Genomic DNA, 20,233 nt, shown 5'->3' on the forward strand with positions numbered 1-20,233 from the left:
CTTGGAGAGAGGTTCAGCGTCACATATCTAGGGGTGCAGCTGTAACACTGGCCTTGTCCTGTGCACACACACCCTACTTGAGCCACCATGACTTCCCACTCTCTCCTTGTCTGGAATGATCTCCTCAATTCCCCTTTTGTAAATTAGTATTTTCTATCACCCTATCCACAGCTGTGATCCTTATCTCTCTCTCTCTCTCTCTCTCTCTCTCTCTCTCTCTCTCTCTCTCTCTCTCTCTCTCTTCTCTCTCTCTCTCTCTCTCTCTCTTCTTTCTTTCTTTCCCCCTTCTGCTTTCTGGAAAACCTCACCAGGACAAGGGCAAACACCTGTTAACTATTCACATTTAATAAACAAAGAACTTGTAAAGAACACTACATAATAGAAACAAGAATATTGACATAAAACTCTCCAAACTAATACAATCTGGTTGCGATCCAATACCCTATCTTGGCTTCACCAGCCGTCCAAATCAAGTAGTTGCCCAACTCCTGGCTAGCCACTTATTACCCCCTCACAAAAGGGGGTTAACTCTTGTCGTAATAATACAATACAATCAGTCCTAACGCATATATAACTCAGCCTATGGCTGTAACTATAGAGACATCTGCATGGAAATTCCTCAACACAAACAAATGGTCAATCTCTCACCTCCCACTGTGTCTTACACGTCAATGATATTCAAGTACTCTCCTAATACATAATAAGTAGTCAGCATGAACCTCTGCTCTGCATCTAGAGGCTCACTACTCTGTATATATCCAGATTCTCTCAGAATTGTCTGTGAGGATCTTCTACAGCCCTTCCAGACTGCTACACAATGAAGGTTTCATCGATCACCAGTGATGCTCCACCACTGATTCCACAGAATCACGTGAAACTTCACTGCTCCTCTTCACAGATTGAGATCCACCTTTCACTATGGGGGCTCTGCTCTTGCACAGAGTTCGGCATTCACTTCTACAGCCTTGAAGTTCCATCCATTAACTTTTCCTCTGACCTCCAAGTTCCATCAACTTCTCCTCCAACATACATGCTATTTTCATTGACATGCCAATAAAAATGTTTCCCTACTTAAGTATAACAAACTGTATTTGCACACAATAATTCTCCTTCACTCGACATCTCTTTAAACTCTCACACGTCGCGAGGGGGACTCCCCCATTTGGGTGATTCCATGCTCCGCCCTCGCTAGCAGCCGCTGCCGCCGCCTTCCTCAGTCAGCCACTTGCCTCCAGAGAGGGTGGAGGCGTCACTGCCTCCTTCAGCTGGTTGCCTCATCTTTACTCTCTTATTTAAGCTTACTGCCTTAATAAAATATACCTAATATACCTATAAATACTTGCCACGATTGCTGGGCACACGATCAACTACAGGCAATCACTAACAACTGGTTAAACAGCCTTACCACAGAATTTTATCTGGCACAGGGCAGACAAGTATATAGTCTCCGACATTGGCGATCTCCATCGCCCACAAAATAGCTAGTAAACTGCTTCACCAGCCTCTCCTGGTCCTGACTCGAGCACTAAGTTGTTCCCAGGCTTCATATACGAACGCCTTACTGGTCCCCTTCTCTTGACGGAGTACAGAATTAGAGGTTCTTCCCTTACTGCCAGGAACATAAAGACAATGCAACCTCCTCTCACGACTTCTGTTGCTCGAGTGAGGTCAAGATGTCTGCAGTGAACCTCATACTTTGCCAACAAACTCTCGACATTTTATGTCAAGTCATTTATTTACATATTTATTCTCTGCCTATGCTTTTAAACTCTTCTTTAACCCTAGCCAAGTATTTAATATATATTCACATATCTATATTTTCTTTGACCTCTCAGTTAGGTCTAGTTTGCTGAATAACTCCCACAGGGTAGACTAATTTTTCAGGCTACCTGGAGTCGTAACAATATTTACACACTATAATGATGATATTTAATATAAAATGCGAAAAACATCATTTTTCTCTGACATTATCTCTGGATGAACCGTCTCAAAGATATAATCTTCGTGTTGGAATCACTAAAGCGATTTAAACTCTGAATTTCTGATAACATATACAATTTTTATTTGTGAATCTCGAATCTCTAGATAATAGAGCAATATATTCGAGAGCATGTAGGCTTCGGTGTTCCATGCAACCCGTTCTCGCAAATTCGTAAAGTCAATATTGACTTATTAAATAAGTGCATAGGTGACATACTAAACATAATAGATACCCTTAAAAAGCTTCATAGAAAACACCAACCTTACCTAACCTTGTTAGTATCTTAAGATAAGCATCTTATAGCTTCATAATTACAATTGTTACTTAACCTATTATAGGTATAGGTTAAGTAATAATTGTAATTACGAAACAATAAGATGCTTATCTTAACATACTAACAAGGTTAGGTAAGGTCGGTGTTTTCTATGAAGCTTTTTAAGGGTATCTATTATGTTTAGTATATCACCTATGCACGTAGTTAATAAGTCAATATTGACTATACGAATTTACGAGAACGGGTTGTTCCATGAGTGAAGAGACATGTAAGTATATAGTAGTTACGCATACCAGTGAAGAACAATCAGTATCAATATTGTTTTTTATTATTTTATATTTAGATATTTATTTATTTACTTACTTATGTTTTTATTTACAAGAAAGTACAATGCATTTGTGGGATTACAAGATATTAGAATTTTTACATTCTTGTAACGCCACTTAAACACATATTTCGGGCAGAGTACATAATAATAATAATAATAATAATAATAATAATAATAATAATAATAATAATAATAATAATAATAATAATAATAATAATAATAATAAAATAATAATAATAATAATAATTTTTATTTACACAAGGTACAATGGGTTTGTAAGATTACATAAAATTGGTATTTTTATATTTCTGTAACGCTACTAATACGAATAGCGTTTTGGGCAGGTCCTTAATGTCCTTAATGAACAAATTTAGTTTGATTCTGGGGAAATTAAAGAGATATTTATTTCTGGTGTGGTGCTCTATTACACTTATCAAGGAAAAGTTTCTGATGAAGATTAGCATTTAGGAACAAGGTTTTGTATATGTAAATAACACATGAGAATGTGTGGAGTGAGTGTAAGTTAACATGTCAAGGGACTTCAACAGATAGGGTGTGTGTTGTCTGAAGACAGAGAGTGTTATAGTTCTGATAGCAGATATTTACTGAGTGATGATGGGCTTGAGGTAATTTGCAGTGGTAGAATCCCATGCACAGATTCTGTATGTAGGATAGTGGGGGGGGGGAGGAATAGATTAGTGAGTAGTATAATGATGGGGATGCAAAGAGGGGAACATACTATCTGATTTTATAGGGTGTACTGACCGTTTTTCTTAACTGTTATGGCTGTGTGTTTTATGTGGATGTTGAAGTGCAGTCTCATGTCTATGTATAAGCCAATGAACATTCCCTCACTTTTATTGCTAATGTTACAATGTTTATTTTAAGTTGAATTTGATTTGATGATTTACTTCCAAACAAAATGTTGCAGCTTTTTCCTATGTTTAGTGTGAGTTTGTTGGTTGACTTCCATGAATGACATTTTTTTTAATTCATATTTAAAATATTATTTAGTGTGTGTGGGGTTGGGGTCAGAAAAGATGAAGGTAGTATCGTCAGCAAATGGTATATGTTTAAGAATGTTAGAAACATTTGGCAAATCATTGATGTATACATGAAATAGAAGATGTCTTAAGATGGCGACCTGTGACACTCATACTGTTAATCGTAGAGTGGGGGAGGTTAGGTTATTAATGACTTTATATTAATGTGTGTCACTGAGATAGGAACGAATATAGTTCAGAGCAAGGCCTCGGATAATGGTGAAGTTTAGGAGATAGTTATGGTTTACAGTATTAAAGGCCTTTCTGAAGAAAATGAAGAGGCCATTTGGGAACTCATTTTTGTCAAGGGTTGTGTAGATTATATTAAGCAGACTAATAATGGCATCATTGGTTCTCTTTTGGGAACGGAAGCCAAACTGGCAGGGACTTAATATGTTGAGTTTTATTAGGCAGGAATAAATATGTTTGTAAATAAATTTGTCAAATATTTTTGAAAGTATAGGCAGATTTGATATTGGTCTGTGATTGTTTAAATCATCTGTCATGCCTCCTTTATGAACTGATGTCACTCAGGCTTTTGTAAGAATATCAGGAATAGTTTGACACTCTAGAGATTTGTTGAATAACAGAGCTATGGACAGTGCAAGAGCACCACGACAGCACTCTTATATACCATAGATGGCATTTTCACCAATGTTACCAGTTTTGGTTTTAAGTGATTGAATAATGGATATAATGGCTGACTTGTAACAGGAGTAGAGAGTTAGGATAGCTACCTGTGCGAAATGTAGTAACATGTGTTTAGGTCTCTGGGATTTTTCTGGCAAGGTTAGCACCAATTGATGAAAGGAAGCTATAAAATTCAGTTGCCGTTTCAAGTCTGTTGCAGATGTGTAACCATCCTTGGAGAGTTTTATCTGCTTGTTATGTCATTGTTGTTTAGATCCTAGGATGCAAAAGATAGCTTTCCATTTACTTATCATATTTCCTTTTGCTTATTTAATTTTTTTCTAATAAAAGGAAAGTTTGGCTCTTCGTATTATACTGGTAAGCACTGATGAGTATCTCATAACCTCTTCTTTTGTAAATAGGCCAATCCTATGTTTTTTCCTATTCGTGTTTCTTGTTAATTCCTTAAAATATGCCACTTGTGAGCAGGGAATGTTTTTTTGAATTCATATCCTCTGTATTCTATGTATTATTTAATTCAGATTCCCAGTTTATATTGTGAAGTGCATTTATGAAATTCCCTATTGCTGCTTCGCAGTGTAATCTAAAAGTAATCTTGGTATTTGAGGGGTGTTATGTCCAGGTTTGCTGAGAGGAAACTGGGATAGTGGTCGGTTGTTCTGTCAGTGATCATACCAGAGGCACGTTAGGCTGTTATGTTAGTCTACATGTAGTCCAGCGTTGTAGCAGATATTGTGTGATTCGTGTGGGCTTTGTGCTTGTCGGGTTTAGTACACAGGAGTTCATGCTGTTTAGGAAGTAGTCGACTTGGAGGCTATTTTGTTGACATAGGTCAATGTTGAAATCATCTCCTAGGGTGATAGGATTTTTGTTGAGTTTATTGTTTACAATTAGGTTCGTTATAATATCAGAAAATGCAGTTGTATTAGTATTGTAAAATCTATAATTAGCTCCAATTGCTTTGACGATTTAAGGAATATGACCGAGAATTGAGCAGAAATATATTCAAAGTAGTCATCTCTATTGCTAATAACACTTGTGCAAGTGAAGTCATCAGAACATAAGAACATAAGAATAAAGGTACATTCATTCATCCGAAACAAGGATGAATGCAGAAAATAGAGAAGTAGTAGCTGAATATCAAATAAACGGACTTGAACTATTTCACACATATTAAACGAAGAGGGGGGAGTAGCCATATATGTTAGGGAAAGTTTGAAATGTATTCTCAAAGAGGGAATCAAGACTGAGCCACACACAGAAACTATCTGGCTACAATTAAACGAAAAAACTAAAAATCTTATAATTGGAGTTATGTACAGGCCATCAAACTTAGACAGGATGGAAGCAAAGCATCTATGGGATGATATATCTAGAGCATCTAGGTCTAACAGTATTTGTGTCATGGGTGATTAATTTTAGTGGAATAAACTAGATTAACATAACAGGGAATAATGCAGCAGAAGAATATTTAGAATTAATTGTCGATTCCTTTCTTAAGCAACACATTAACTTAAGAAGTGGTGTCAGTTGTGGGCAGAGATGCAAACTTTTATTGAAAATACTCACTCAGAGAAAGCTGTAGTAGGCCGTTGCCTTAATCGTTTCAATGACACTGTGATGCCTTACTACAGAGACAGCTTGCGAAGAAGGGAAAAACAATCTTCCATGGACAGATTTGTTGTGAGAAAATCGAGCAGTGAGCCACAACCAGGACCTAGTGGTATGCAGGCAAAACGTGCCAGAGAGTGCACAGCAGAGAGGTTCTCACTTCCTGATGTTATAACGGAAGGGAACTCCCCTTCCAAACAGGAACACCTCTCCTCCCCCCCTTCTCACCATCTTCCATACACCAACAGCAGTCATCAGCAATGGTAATAACTTGAACATAGTTTTGTTGTAACAAACTAGGCTGGTTGTAAGAATTATCCAGAGTGGTTTATCGACAAAAGAGAATGGGAAGCTGGGCCCGCGTGGTGACCCAGGACCTGACCCCAGGGAATTCGCGGTGAAAATAATCGATGCCTTGTTCATAGTTGCGTATAATGAATCATCCTATAGTATTCAGTAATTTAGAGAAATTAGCCTTTATTCATTTTGTATTAAAATGGTATTGTACATTATTCCTGGTTATAGTACCAAGAGTATTCTAATTATTGAGTTAAGTCACCATCAGTAACGTCACGAATCAGATCTAAGTTGTAAGGCGCGAGTGACCGGTGGTCATAGGTCATCAGAGTTGACATGTCCACTATTTCTCAAAGTTCAATTAACCATTTTGGGGAACGGGAACAGCTCTGCCGTTAGATGCTTGTGTAATTTAATTTCAGTAAAATAATTCAACCAGTCTGGATCAATTAAGTACAACAGAGGTTAATTGTTATAACTTAAACCTGGCTAAGTAACTTGGTAAGCGATGCGGAACAATACAATGCTCTAGTCTGGGGAAGACCAGACGAGGAGAGATCAGTGTGAACTCCAGATCAACTGGGAGAGGTCAACCACCTTACCTCTCTCCCAAGACCAGTCCCAACATCTAGAGCTGGTCGCCCAAGGTAGAGTTGCTTTATGAGTTTTTATAGGGATAGTCAACTCATTGCCGTTCAGGTCAAGTAGGGAGTGAACATCTTTAGATTTTGTTTTAGTTTTTCTTTTAATAAATTAATTAGTTAATATTTTGCATTTTTATTATTTCCATGTATTTGTTATATGTACAGTATGTGAACTTGTCCTGGTCACGTGGTCCACACGAGGCAGAGTTGGATTGGGCGCCGATTCTAACATCGAGTCGGAATTCATCATTCCCGTGTAATTAATTCCACACTCTAAGTTTCCAAGGTCATCGGTTACTAGTGGGGATCAAGCCCCAAGGTTGGTTAATTAGCATGATCGATCCAGACCTCGATCATTGCTCTGTGTTACTGGTCTGGTGGTGGCGGCGGAGGCGACTCTAGGGTTTTGCTCAAAGCCTAGGTCACGTTATACGGGTTGTAGAATCCTAAGTCGGTCAATCGTCTTAGGACCACGTGGCGTGGAGTCGGCTTTAGTAAAAGTTTTGGAGTCCCTTGTAGAGAATAAAAAGTAAGAATACGGGTAGAGGGGAAGAAGGAGGAAAGATAGTTCGAGAAACCCTACCCGTGTTACATTATAGTGTAGATTTTGATGAATTAGGTATAAAATTTAGTTTGAAGTGAGATTTTTGGGTAGTCAAGAACGGATTAATTAATTTCCCATTATTTCTTATGGGGAAATTAGCTTTGGTTTACAAGTTTTCGGGTTACGAGCTGTCTCCAGGAACAGATTAAACTCTAAAACCGAGGTACCCCTGTATATCATTTCTATCCAGGTGTTCTACCCATTTAGTTTTTATTATTTTTTCCAATACTTTCACTATTACACTTGTCAATCATACAGGTCTATAATTGAGGGGTCTTCCCTGCTGCCACTTTTGTAGAGTGGAACTATGTTAGCCTTTTTCCACACATCTGCTACGACTCCTGTACACAGGGATGCCGGAAAGATTAGGTGAAGTGGAATCCTGAGCTCAGATGCACGTTCTCACAGAACCCATGGTGAAACTCCATCTGGGCCAACTGCTTTGTTCTTACTTAGCTCCTTTAGCATATTTTCCACTTCATCTCTAGACACCTCTATACGCTCTATGTTGTTCTCTGGAATTCTTATTGTGTCTGGTTCTCTGAAGATTTCATTTTGTACAAACACACTTTGGAACTTTTCATTTAATGTTTCACACATTTCCTTTTCATTTTCTGTGAATCTGTTTCCCATTTTCAACCTCTGGATATTATCCTTTACCTGCAATTTGTTGTTTATGAATTTGTAGAATAGGCCCGGTTCTGTTTTACATTTATTCGCAATACCCTTTTTCAAAATTTCTTTCTGCTTCTCTCCTTACACCCGTATACTAAAGTTCAACGAAGGAAACGAATTGGGAAACGTGACGGAACAACTTCAGTAGAACAGGAAACAGTGAACAAACCAAAAGCAATTTGTGAGTATAATCACTTCATGAAAGGTGTTTATCACTTCGATCAAATGATCAAGTATTACCAGTTCACACGAAAATCTCACAAGTGGACCAAGAAGATCACGTTCTATTTTCTGCAAATGGTTCTACATAATTTATTTGCTTTATACAAGCAATACACCAGTGATCGCAAGAAACTAACATTGCTACAGTTTCAAGAGGTGGTTATGTGGTCCCTATTGAAGTGGGACGCTGATAAGTGGCCTGTCACAAATATAACCCTGGCACATGCTCCCAACATAAATGCTGAAGCAAGTACTTCAGATGCTGCTGATGTGTCAACACCAGGACCATCTGGTGTGAGGCGGCCTTTATTTACTTCAACACCTCAAGGCGACGCATCTGAATCTGAATCTGAACACGAGACGGCTGTGACAGAACACTCAGACACAAGTCGTCGTCCTCCTCATAAAAGAAAACCGACGTACTGGTATTGTTGATTCAGCAGATCATCTCAACAAGAACCGGACACATGCCATTGTAAAACTGAAATAATGTCTAAAGTGTCGTGTTTGTTACATGTCAGGTATAAGAAAGGACACTAGCATAAGATGCAAAACGTGTGATGTTGCACTGTGTGTTACACCGTGCTACACAAGATACCACCGGAAGAGGGTATTTTAGGTGGAAAAGAAGCAACCACTCGCAACACATTCACTCCACCTACGAAAGATCTGTTGAGCAACTTCAGGAACCTTGTCCTGAAGGAGGTGGAGTGGATCACAGAATGCTCAACTTATTGTTCTACCATCATCATATCATCATCCCTTGGTAAGTACACACACTTTGTATAAGTTTTTATAAATAAGATATTACGATTTATACGTTTTGTTATTGGTAGTGACAGGTTTTCGTCATTAAGGGTTTATATTCGTATTTCCATTTAGAGCATTTTATTGCGAAAAAAACCAGTGTTGAATGTAATGAAACACCATTTTCTGGGCGAGTCACGGACGCTCCCCGGAGCTTACCAGGCTGATTTCCTAATGTCAAGACTTTGTCATCAGTCATGTGTACGGAGTTCTTATGGGCCTACCGGGGACCACGAGCCAGAACCAGGCCCCCTCTAGAGAGGCAAGGGGAGCAATGACCTATAGAAACCTCCGTGTGGTTGGAAGCATTCTATGTCTGCCATCGACCGAGTTAGGCACCCAGAAAGGTAGGCGTCCCAAAACAAACCCCCTATTCTGGTGAAAATTGCAACCAAAAACCGAGCGAGTGGATAGAACTCCCCAAACAAAAACGAGCAAACTAGTATGACATCACACGTCATCGCGCCGCTGTCTGCGCAGCTCTCCCCTCCCCGGGAGGGGGAAGGGGTAGCCCCCAGACTCACCACGCCGGCGATCCACACACCAGTTCTGAGGCTGGATGTCAAAACATGCGAAAAACCGTCGACCGGAGGGAGGGAGGGAACCTGGGGAGCTACCTGAACTCACCCAGAAAATGGCGTTTCATTACATTCAGCGCTGGTTTTCTGGGGGGAGCCCCTATGGCTCCCAGGAGCTAACTAACCACAGAGGAAAAGAATAGGGACTGATCCGGGAGGCGGTCGCCACACACTACTCAACCTGAAGTCAAGACAACAGGCCGCATCCGCCAACCCAAAGCGACACAGGCCCGACTGGGCCCAGGAAAGTGCACAAGGTAAGGAACTGCCAAGGACCCTGTTCGACCGCCATATTCCCCATGCCCGAACGTCCTTCCAGGACAGTACCAAAGACAGCTGCAAGAGCCGTGAACTTGCGGACATCATGGGCACGGAGATAGACCGCAGGCTATCTCTGCCTGAAGAACCCTGCGGACGACCTGGGAGACCCGCGTCCTCTAACAGGGAAGAAGGGAACCGGAATAACCCAAAGCGCGTTCACGAACCCAGAAGCCATGGCGTGCCAATAACAGTGGAGAGCCGCAACCGGACAAAAACAAAATGCACTCCTGGCCCAACCAAGCAAGCATCAAGAACCCAGGGACCCCTCCGGAAAGCAGCAGTCTCATTCTTAGCCAGAAAAGAAGGAGAAGACAGCAGACGACCAAACTGATCACCCTGACCGAAGGAGCAGAAAATCCCTGCGCAGGAGGAGAGCATGAAGCTCACCTACCCGACCCCCAGAGACCAATGATAACTGGAAAAAGAGCCATCGAAAAACAAACCGGAACCGAAGGGGCCACAAAAAAAAGAAAAGAAAGAAAAGAGAGCACTCTGTCCAATGACCAGGACGGCTCAAGCGGGGCAAAAACAGGCCGGAGATGAAACAAGCACGAGACATCTTACGAACGGCGTAGATGAAAGTCCGAAAGGAAGCCGAAGCGGCTCCGCCAGCGCCGCATAAAACGAGGCGACAGTATGCGGCAAGTCGACGGCCCCCAACCCCCAGCAGAAAAGCCAAGCCAAAGCCAACAAACGCAGCCACCGAAGAAGGGACAGAAGGAAAAGGAAGGACTGCCAAAACACCCCATACTGCCGCCAAGAAGCACACAGGCGGGACACTACAACGAAGCCATCTGACCACCAACGGACGCGAGATACCCGAGGCAGAACGTAATCAGCCCTGCCAAGGGTCATCAGAGCCTAGGAAGAGGCGGAGCCGCAGATGATCTCGGGTGCGACCACCAAGGAAGCTGAGCCGGAAGCCCAAGCCGGCAAGGAGACGGAACGTCTGCCGAACTGAAAATTCCCCCAACGCGAGCAAGCTCGCCAGGGGATCGGAAACCACGGGTTTCACCAGAGAAGGGACATCACAAGACCCTGAAAAAACGAACAGGCTGGGCAAGCCAGGAAAACAGGAAACCAAACCCGGCAACAGGAAGGCCAAAAGGCACAAACAAAACACACAACAGTGCGAAGGAGGAAATGATAAAAAGGCAAGCAGAAACGCCCCAGCACCAGCGGCCAGGGACGAGTGAAGCAGGAAGACAAGAGGAATGCATGAGGAAGGGAAGTGGTGGAGGCCAACCCCACACCCAGGGTCCAGTGCAGATAAGAGCCCAGTAGGCTTCAGAACTTGAACAGAAAACGAATGATAGGCGAGGGGCGAGACGAAGAGCTCATCCCAGCCAGCACAACGAGGCTAGGACAGAGAATCCAAGGAACATGGAAAAGCCAGACCCGGCACAGCAAAACCGGCAAGGAAGGAGGGCCCCAGAAAAATCAAGGGAACAAAAACCCCAAACAAGGAAGGCGCCAGAAGGAGCACGGAAGGGCCGAAAAACCGCTACAACCATACCTCCACACGCAGCCGCAGTATCAAAACCGCAGGAAAATGTCACCACACTTCCATAGGAAGTGACAAGTTCGATAAAGATAAACTGTAACACGGGTGGCACACAAACAAGGGGACACAGGTGGAAACCGAGTAGCCAACCGAGCTACTGGGACGTTAGAAGAAACGTGTGCAGTGTCACAGGTAACAGATGGAACACATTAGGCAGCGACGAGGCACATTAGGCAACCCTTACCTGGGCTGACCCCATACACAGTTCCAAGTGTAGAGACGAGAGAGAGCCCAGGAGGCTCAGAATCCGCACGTCAGGCAAATGACAGGTGAGAGGCGGAACCAAAGAGCCAGAGCCAAACTCCGCAATTACAATTAGGCGAGCACATAACACCCTCGACACAGGAAAACGTACCACCAAACAGGCACCTCTACCGTTGCACCATGGAACAAGGTGGAGGCGGGGCCCCGAACTCAAGCATGGTTGGACCAGCATAGGAGAGGGGCAGGATGAGTACAGTCAGGAGTCGCCTCGTATGGGCCAAGAGTCCTCCTGCAGTCACCTGTGATCAGAGGAAGGAAGTGGGTGGTGAGAACAAGAGCTGCCACGTATGGGCCAATAGCCTCGCAGCAGGCAACTCGGTTTGTATGTTCTACGTTCTCAAGTACGTATGTACACCCATTCCTACTCCCAAAAACAAAACAGCGTCAGGATGAAGGAGATGCCAGACCGCGCCAACTCACCTGCAGAACATAGGCGCTGAAGGGCCAGGACACAAGCCTATGAGAACGGCGGCGGCCAGGGTATCGTGCACCTGTAGCCGAGAAAACCGGGAGCACCGCCCGTGGAAGGCAGGCCAGAGCCGCTCATGCCGGAGAAGAGAAGGGGATCGGCGAAGGAGTCTCCCCCACCCAAAAACGCAGGGAAAAACCACGTGACCTCCCCACAACGGCAGTCCAGAACACCCCCAAGAGCAAAGGGGCACGGACTGGAGAATGATAAGAGCGAGAGGCGAAGCCCCCGAGAGAAAATGGACGCAGAACACCAGCACGTATGCACATCGCCCTGAACCAAAACAAACTCCCATGGCGCATGCGCAGGACACGAAACAAAAGTAGCCCAACAGGTTGGGCTACACAGGTCCATCCTATTCCGTCCAACAAGAGCAGAAAAGTAGCTCAACAGGTCGTATCCCGAGCGATCCGTTAAAGAAACAGGCCAACTCATGGAAACAGAAACCAAGTTAGCCAGCCCATGTAAGGAAAACAACGAACCGAATCAGAACCCAAGCGGGCTACCAGTAGCCCAACATGGCGACAAAGAGCCCAACCGGCTTCGCGGACCAGAACGGAAGGAAAACGAGCAGAGTTGAGACACATCGCGGAGAGAAGAGATATGAACAAATGAACGAGAAGACCAAAAACCCAGAACCGGGCCGGAATAGGACCCACAAGCCCTAGAAAGGACTGGAGGGAAGCCCCACCGAACGACGACAGACGTACCAGTAAAACGGGAAGGAGCAAAACCATCCCGAACCTTCGAGAACACACAGAAGCGAACACAAATGATGAAGGCACAGAAAAACCCAGTCGCACCCGAGACCAAAAGTCATGCAGAACCCCAAGAAGAGGGGGACATGACGGAGAAGTCCCGTTCCAGGAAAAAGGGGCGAAGAACATAGAAAAGCACCCACCGTCAGGACGATAGCAACGGGCATAATGGACAAGGAACCGAGCCCAGGGGAGGGGCCGACGCCCAAGTAATCGGTGAAAGGGGGGAATGAAAAACCCAACTCCACAAAACCGCAAGCCCCACCCAGAGGGGTAAAAAAAAACCCGGCGGGGACCAACGGGGCCCGAGGCCCCCCCACGTCAGCCCCATCCCAGCCCCGGGGCCGAGCTGTCCCCGCAAAGCCCCAGCCTCAAGAAAACCGGGACAGCCGTGAAAAGCACTAAGGAAGGGAGCCCACTGGCAGACTCTTACAACAACACGGTTGGAGAAAACAGGCTCGAATGCCCCCGTCGCTACCCTGGAAGGGCAAGTCCCCGAGACCAACCGAGTCTCAAAACCATGGAAGCCCCGCCCCGACACCGAACCCACAGACGGTAAAGACCCGGATGTAGGGAGGAAGGTGGGGGGGGGGTACCCGACAAGACCACTAATGAAAACGGGGCAGTCTCGGGGCTTCCGGGGACCAAATAACTAACGCGTTGCCACCAAAACCCAATGTGCAACGCCCATGCAGCCTGCACCCACATAAGTCAGCATAAGACAGGGTAACCGAGTCACAAACAAGCAACAAAACTTGCAGGACCCTGGGCCGAAGGTGTCACCGACCCCACAGGCTGCAGACGGAGGCAAAACCGTGAGTCACCCCAAGACAAGGGGACAGAGCAACCCGCGAACTCGGACAAAGCGAGGGGGGGACTCCGGGGCCACATCTATCGGGCCCACGCTTCCCCTAGGGGTTTCCCAGGGTCCTGAGCGTTTACTATAAGAGGACACGCGCTCGGGTAATCCCAGGCAGGATACTGCTAACAGCACCCATGGCTACCAAACAATGTTCAAAGAGCTGAACCCCCGGGACGTGTACACTCATGGGGACCTAGCAGAGGGAACCACCGGAAGAAGGAAGAGAACTCGGCACAAAGGGGGAAAGAACCAAAGGCAGGTCTCCCGACCAGGTAGACAGACAAAAAGAAAAAGAAACCCTGCAAGAGTACAGCGTACCCAAGCGGAACAGAGCCGGCCGCTATGATTGGTGAAAACAAGCTGCGCAGCACCCTGCACCCCACCAGTGCAAACTGCTCCTTACCCTAAGGTGAACAAGGGAGACAGAACACCCGAGCACACAAAAGGCGGCCAAAAACCGGGCAGCAAACGGCCTAGCAGAAGCAGGACCTAAGGAACTTGTGGAAGGTAACCCCCAAGCCCCAAGGGCAGTACTTACAGGGCACCTAGGGAAGGTAACCCTAGGCGCATGCAGCCCGAGTACTGGAGGCTCACTCCCGGCTCACGCACCACCTAGAAGACAGACACCACACTCTAGGTACAGTGCTGAAACAACCACTGGAGCCGGAGCACACAACCGGTGCCATTAGCATCAGCCAAAGAACTGGGATGTGGATCCCTGGTGTGGTGGGTCTGGGGCTACCCCTTCCCCCTCCCTTTTCCTCCTTTTTCCCTTTTTCCCCTCCTTTTTCTCCTATGCAAAATCAAGATCAAAAACCACATCTAGTATCGAGCCCCTGCGAAAGGGAGATGGAACTTTCACCGATGACAACAAAGATATGAGCGAGTTACTGAGGAAGCAGTACGACTGTTTTCAGCGAGCCATTAAATGCACTAAAGATTGATAACCCAAATGAATTTTTCATGGATATGATACCAACATCAATTCATATATCAGACGTCGTCCTATCCCCACTAGATTTTGAAGAAGCCATAAACAGTACGCCTATGCACTCTGCACCAAGCCCGGATTCTTGGAACTCCATATTCATCAAGAACTGTAAAAAACCACTATCGCAGGCCCTTCATATTCTGTGGAGACAAAGCCTAGATACTGGCGTTATCCCTGACATACTAAAAACAGCAGAGATAGCACCACTCCATAAAGGAGGAAATAAGGCAGAGGCAAAAAATTACAAACCGATAGCACTAACATCGCACATCATAAAAATTTTTGAGAGAGTGCTAAGAAGTAAGATCACAAAATACATGGAATCACAGCATCTCCATAACCCTGGACAACATGGTTTCAGAACAGGGCGCTCTTGCCTGTCACAGTTGCTGGACCACTATGATATGGCATTAGATGCTATGGAAGACAAACAAAACGCTGATGTAATTTACACAGATTTCGCAAAAGCTATTGATAATTGTGACCATGGTGTTATTGCACATAAAATGCGTTCAGAAGGAATTACCGGGAAAATAGGCAGATGGATCTACAATTTCCTGACTAACAGAACCCAATGTGTAATAGTCAACAAAATAAAATCCAGCCCATCAACCGTGAAGAGCTCAGTCCCCCAGGGTACTGTGCTTGCTCCAGTACTTTTTCTCATCCTCATATCGGACATAGACAAGAACACAACCTATAGCACTGTATCATCCTTTGCAGATGACACTAGGATCTTCATGAGAGTAGGCAACATAGAGGACACGGCAAACCTCCAATCAGATGTAGATCAGGTCTTTCTATGGGCTACAGAAAATAATATGGTGTTTAATGAGGATAAGTTCCAGCTCATGCGCTACGGAAAAATTGAAAATATAAAAACAGAAACCACGTACAAAACTCAGGCAAATCATAACATAGAACGAAAAGGCAATGTAAAGGACCTGGGTGTAATCATGTCGGAAGACCTTACCTTTAAAGAACACAATAAAGTAGCCGTCACAACTGCAAGAAAAATGACAGGTTGGATAACAAGAATTTTTCACACTAGAGATGCTATACCGATGATGATACTTTTCAAAACGCTTGTGCTCTCTAGAGTGGAGTACTGCTGCACAATGACAGCCCCCTTTCAAAGCTGGAGAAATTGCTGACCTGGAGAGCGTGCAGAGATCCATTACTGCTAGAATCCACTCAGTAAAACATCTAAATTACTGGGACCGACTAAAGAGCCTAAATCTGTACTCCCTTGAGCGCAGGCGGGAGAGATACATAATAATTTACGCGTGGAAAATAATTGATGGGCTGGTCCCAAACCTGCACACAGAAATAACATCACATGAGACCAGAAGACATGGCAGGATGTGCAGAATACCCTCTTTGAAAAGAAGAGGTGCAACAGGTACTCTGAGAGAGAACTCTATCAACATCAGAGGCCCGAGACTGTTCAACACGCTTCCACTACATTTAAGGGGCATAACTGGCCGACCCCTCACAGTGTTCAAGAGAGAACTGGATAAGCACTTCCAAAGGATACCTGATCAACCAGGCTGTGACTCATACGTCAGGCTGCGAGCAGCCGTGTTTAACAGCCTGGTTGATCAGTCCAGCAACCAGGAGGCCTGGTCGACGACCGGGCCGCGGGGACACTAAGCCCCGGAAGCACCTCAAGGTAACCTCCCTTCTGCAAAGGCAGAGAACGGAGAAGGCAGACCCCAAACAGGGCCAACAGAGACACGACAAAACCCAGCAGGCCCAGAAACCTGCACACCAGGCGACCGACGGCGGAGAAACCCCGCTCGATACCTGCTGGATGGGGTACTGGGAGCTCATTTACACCCCAAGCCCGACCCGAGGCCAGGCTAGACCGGCCAGAGGGTGGCCCACCAGGCAGCTGCTTGGAGCGGCCCGCAGGCCCACATACCCCCACAACCAGGATGGGCAGGAACATCTATTCGAAAACAGGCTAGTATGCTCCGGAAGTCCATGGACTTACCAGCTATAAGGCTTATGCTCGCAAGTAGGTCATGTAACAACCGCAGACCTCTGATGGTTATACAGTGTTCCCCAATTGTGCCTATAGCACCACTGCACTCCACTGGTACTATCCCGCAAGTTCTACCAGATAGGCAGGACCCAAGAGCCAGAGCTCAAACCCTGCAAGCACAGCCAGGAGCCTTACCAGGTGAGTACAGAACCAACCCCACAACCCCCACACCACACAATATTGGATGGGTGACAGGTACGCTTCTAACATGGATGAAAAATTTTCTGACTGATAGAAAAATGAGGGCAGTGATCAGAGGCAATGTATCGGACTGGAGAAATGTCACAAGTGGAGTACCACAGGATTCAGTTCTTGCACCAGTGATGTTTATTGTCTACATAAATGATCTACCAGTTGGTATACAGAATTATATGAACATGTTTGCTGATTAGGCTAAGATAATAAGAAGGATCAGAAACTTAGATGATTGTCATGCCCTTCAAGATGCCCTGGACAAAATAAGTATATGGAGCACCACTTGGCAAATGGAGTTTAATGTTAATAAGTGCCATGTTTTGGAATGTGGAATAGGAGAACATAGACCCCACACAACCTATATATTATGTGAGAAATCTTTAAAGAATTCTAATAAAGAAAGAGATCTAGGGGTGGTTCTAGATAGAAAACTATCACCTGAGGACCACATAAAGAATATTGTGCAAGGAGCCTATGCCACGCTTTCTAACTTCAGAATTGCTTTTAAATACATGGATGGCGATATACTAAAGAAATTGTTCACGACTTTTGTTAGGCCAAAGCTAGAATATGCAGCGGTTGTGTGGTGCCCATATCTTAAGAAGCACATCAACAAACTGAAAAAGGTGCAAAGACATGCTACTAAGTGGCTCCCAGAACTGAAGGGCAAGAGCTACGAAGAGAGGTTAGAGGCATTAAATATGCCAAAACTGGAAGACAGAAGAAAAAAGAGGTGATATGATCACTACATATAAAATAGTAACAGGAATTGATAAATTTGATAGGGAAGATTTCCTGAGACCTGGAACTTTAAGAACAAGAGGTCATAGATATAAACTAGCTAAACACAGATGCCGAAGAAATATAAGAAAATTCACTTTCGCAAACAGAGTGGTAGACGATTGGAACAAGTTAGGTGAGAAGGTGGTGGAGGTCAAGACCGTCAGTAGTTTCAAAGCGTTATATGACAAAGAGTGCTGGGAAGACGGGACACGATGAGCGTAGCTCTCATCCTGTAACTACACTTAGGTAATTACACAACATGAAAAAGGGTGGGTCCCCAGAATGACTCTAGCATGGGTTGGACATGCACATGAGGGGAACAGGAAGGGTTGAAAAAGGGGACAGTCACTGGTGTGCGAACGGTCTCGGTCGTACAAAAATATACCAAAATAAAGACAAGTATATAAACAACACCGCATCCAGCGCCCGACCAAAAGACGCCAGACCGCAGAAACTCACCTGGCAAACGGTGGCACGAACGTGGCGAACGGTGGCACGAACGTGACACGACTCAACCGTGCCCAGAAGAACCTGGGAGCACCGCCAGGTGAAGACGGCAGAGCCGGACCCGCAGGAGAGCAGGTAGAGGCGAAGGAGGCGGCCCACACCCATGACACAGGGAAAACCATGGCGTCCTCCCCACAACCGGGAACCAGGACACCCCCGGAGCGAAGGGGCACAAACCGCAGCCAGGGAGAAGAGCGAGGGGCGAAGCACTGTAGCAAAAAGGGCGCAAAACACCAGCACTGAAACACCGCCCAGACCAAAACAAACTACGGTGTATGGGCATGACACGCTGGCCGAACCGCACAACCCTCTCTGCGGGAAGGCGCCAACCAGGACTACTGCACTAGAAAAGTAGCCAAAAGAGGAAGCAGGAACAATAAAACCGGCCAACGAAGCAAAGACAGAGCCAAAAAAGGAACCCAACCGGGCCACAAGCAGCCCAACAGGGCCACAAGTAGCCCAACAGGGCCACAAGTAGCCCAACTGGGCCACAAGTAGCCCAACAGGGCCACAAGTAGCCCAACAGGGCCACAAGTAGCCCAACAGGGCCACAAGTAGCCCAACTGGGCCACAAGTAGCCCAACAGGGCCACAAGTAGCCCAACAGGGCCACAAGTAGCCCAACTGGGCCACAAGTAGCCCAACAGGGCGACAAGTAGCCCAACTGGGCCACAAGTAGCCCAAACGGCGACAAGGACAAGGAGCCAACAGACGTTCCAATAATGCAGGAAGTAGCGAAAAACCTTCCCGTACACTCGAGAACACAGAAGCTAACACTAGTCCCGAAGGCACACAAAGGCGTAGGCGCACCCGAGACTAGAAGTCACGTAGAACCCCAAGAACGGGGAAACATGACGAAGACACCATCCCAAAAAGGGGTGGGAGGAAACATCCACCCACAGGACGGAACCAACCGACTCAAAGGCCAAGGAACCGAGCCCGGGGAGAGGCCGACGCCCAACAGCACGTACGGCGAGTGGGGAGGAAAGACCCCACTCCGCGTAACCAAAAGCCCCGCCTAGAGAGGGATAAAAAACCCCACGGGGTCCAATGGGGACAAGGCCCTCCCAAGTCAGCCCCTCCCCAGCCCCGGGAACCTACACGACAGGCCCCGGGGCCGAGCCGTTCCCCCAAAGCCCCGGACGTACCAGAAAACCGGGGCAGCCATGAAAACACTAAGGAAGGGAGCCCACTGGCAGACTCTTACAACACGGCTGGAGGAACAGGCTCAAATGCCCCCGTCACTACCCCAGAAGGGGAAGTCCCCGAGACTGCCAGTCTCTCAACACCATCAAATCCCCGCCCCGAACCTACAGACGGTAAGGAACCGGATGCAGGCAGGAAGGGTGATCCAGGGGAAAGACAAGGGAGCGTGGATGGAACCGAAGTAACCAACACCCCCAAGTCCCAAAACGAACCAAAACGCGGCAGCCCCGGGGCTCCCGGGGAGTAAACCATGAGAACGTTGCCACCACCAAGGCTCAAGTGCAACTCCCCTGCTGCCCGCACCCGCTTAGTCAGCACAACTGGGTAACCGAGCCACAACGAGCAACCAAACTCGTAGGACTCTGGGTCGAAGGTGTCACTGACCCCACAGGCAGCAAACAGAGGCAAAACAGAGAGTCACCCAGAGACAAAGGGTGAGAGCAACCCTCAAACTCGCTGGAAGCGAGGGGGGGACTCTGGGGTCACATCCATCGGACCCGCGCGCCCCCAGGGGTTTCCCAGGGTCCCGAGCGTTTACTATAAGAGGACTCG

Source organism: Procambarus clarkii, chromosome 71 (genome assembly GCF_040958095.1).
Source record: "Procambarus clarkii isolate CNS0578487 chromosome 71, FALCON_Pclarkii_2.0, whole genome shotgun sequence".
Taxonomy (NCBI): Eukaryota; Metazoa; Arthropoda; class Malacostraca; order Decapoda; family Cambaridae; genus Procambarus; species Procambarus clarkii.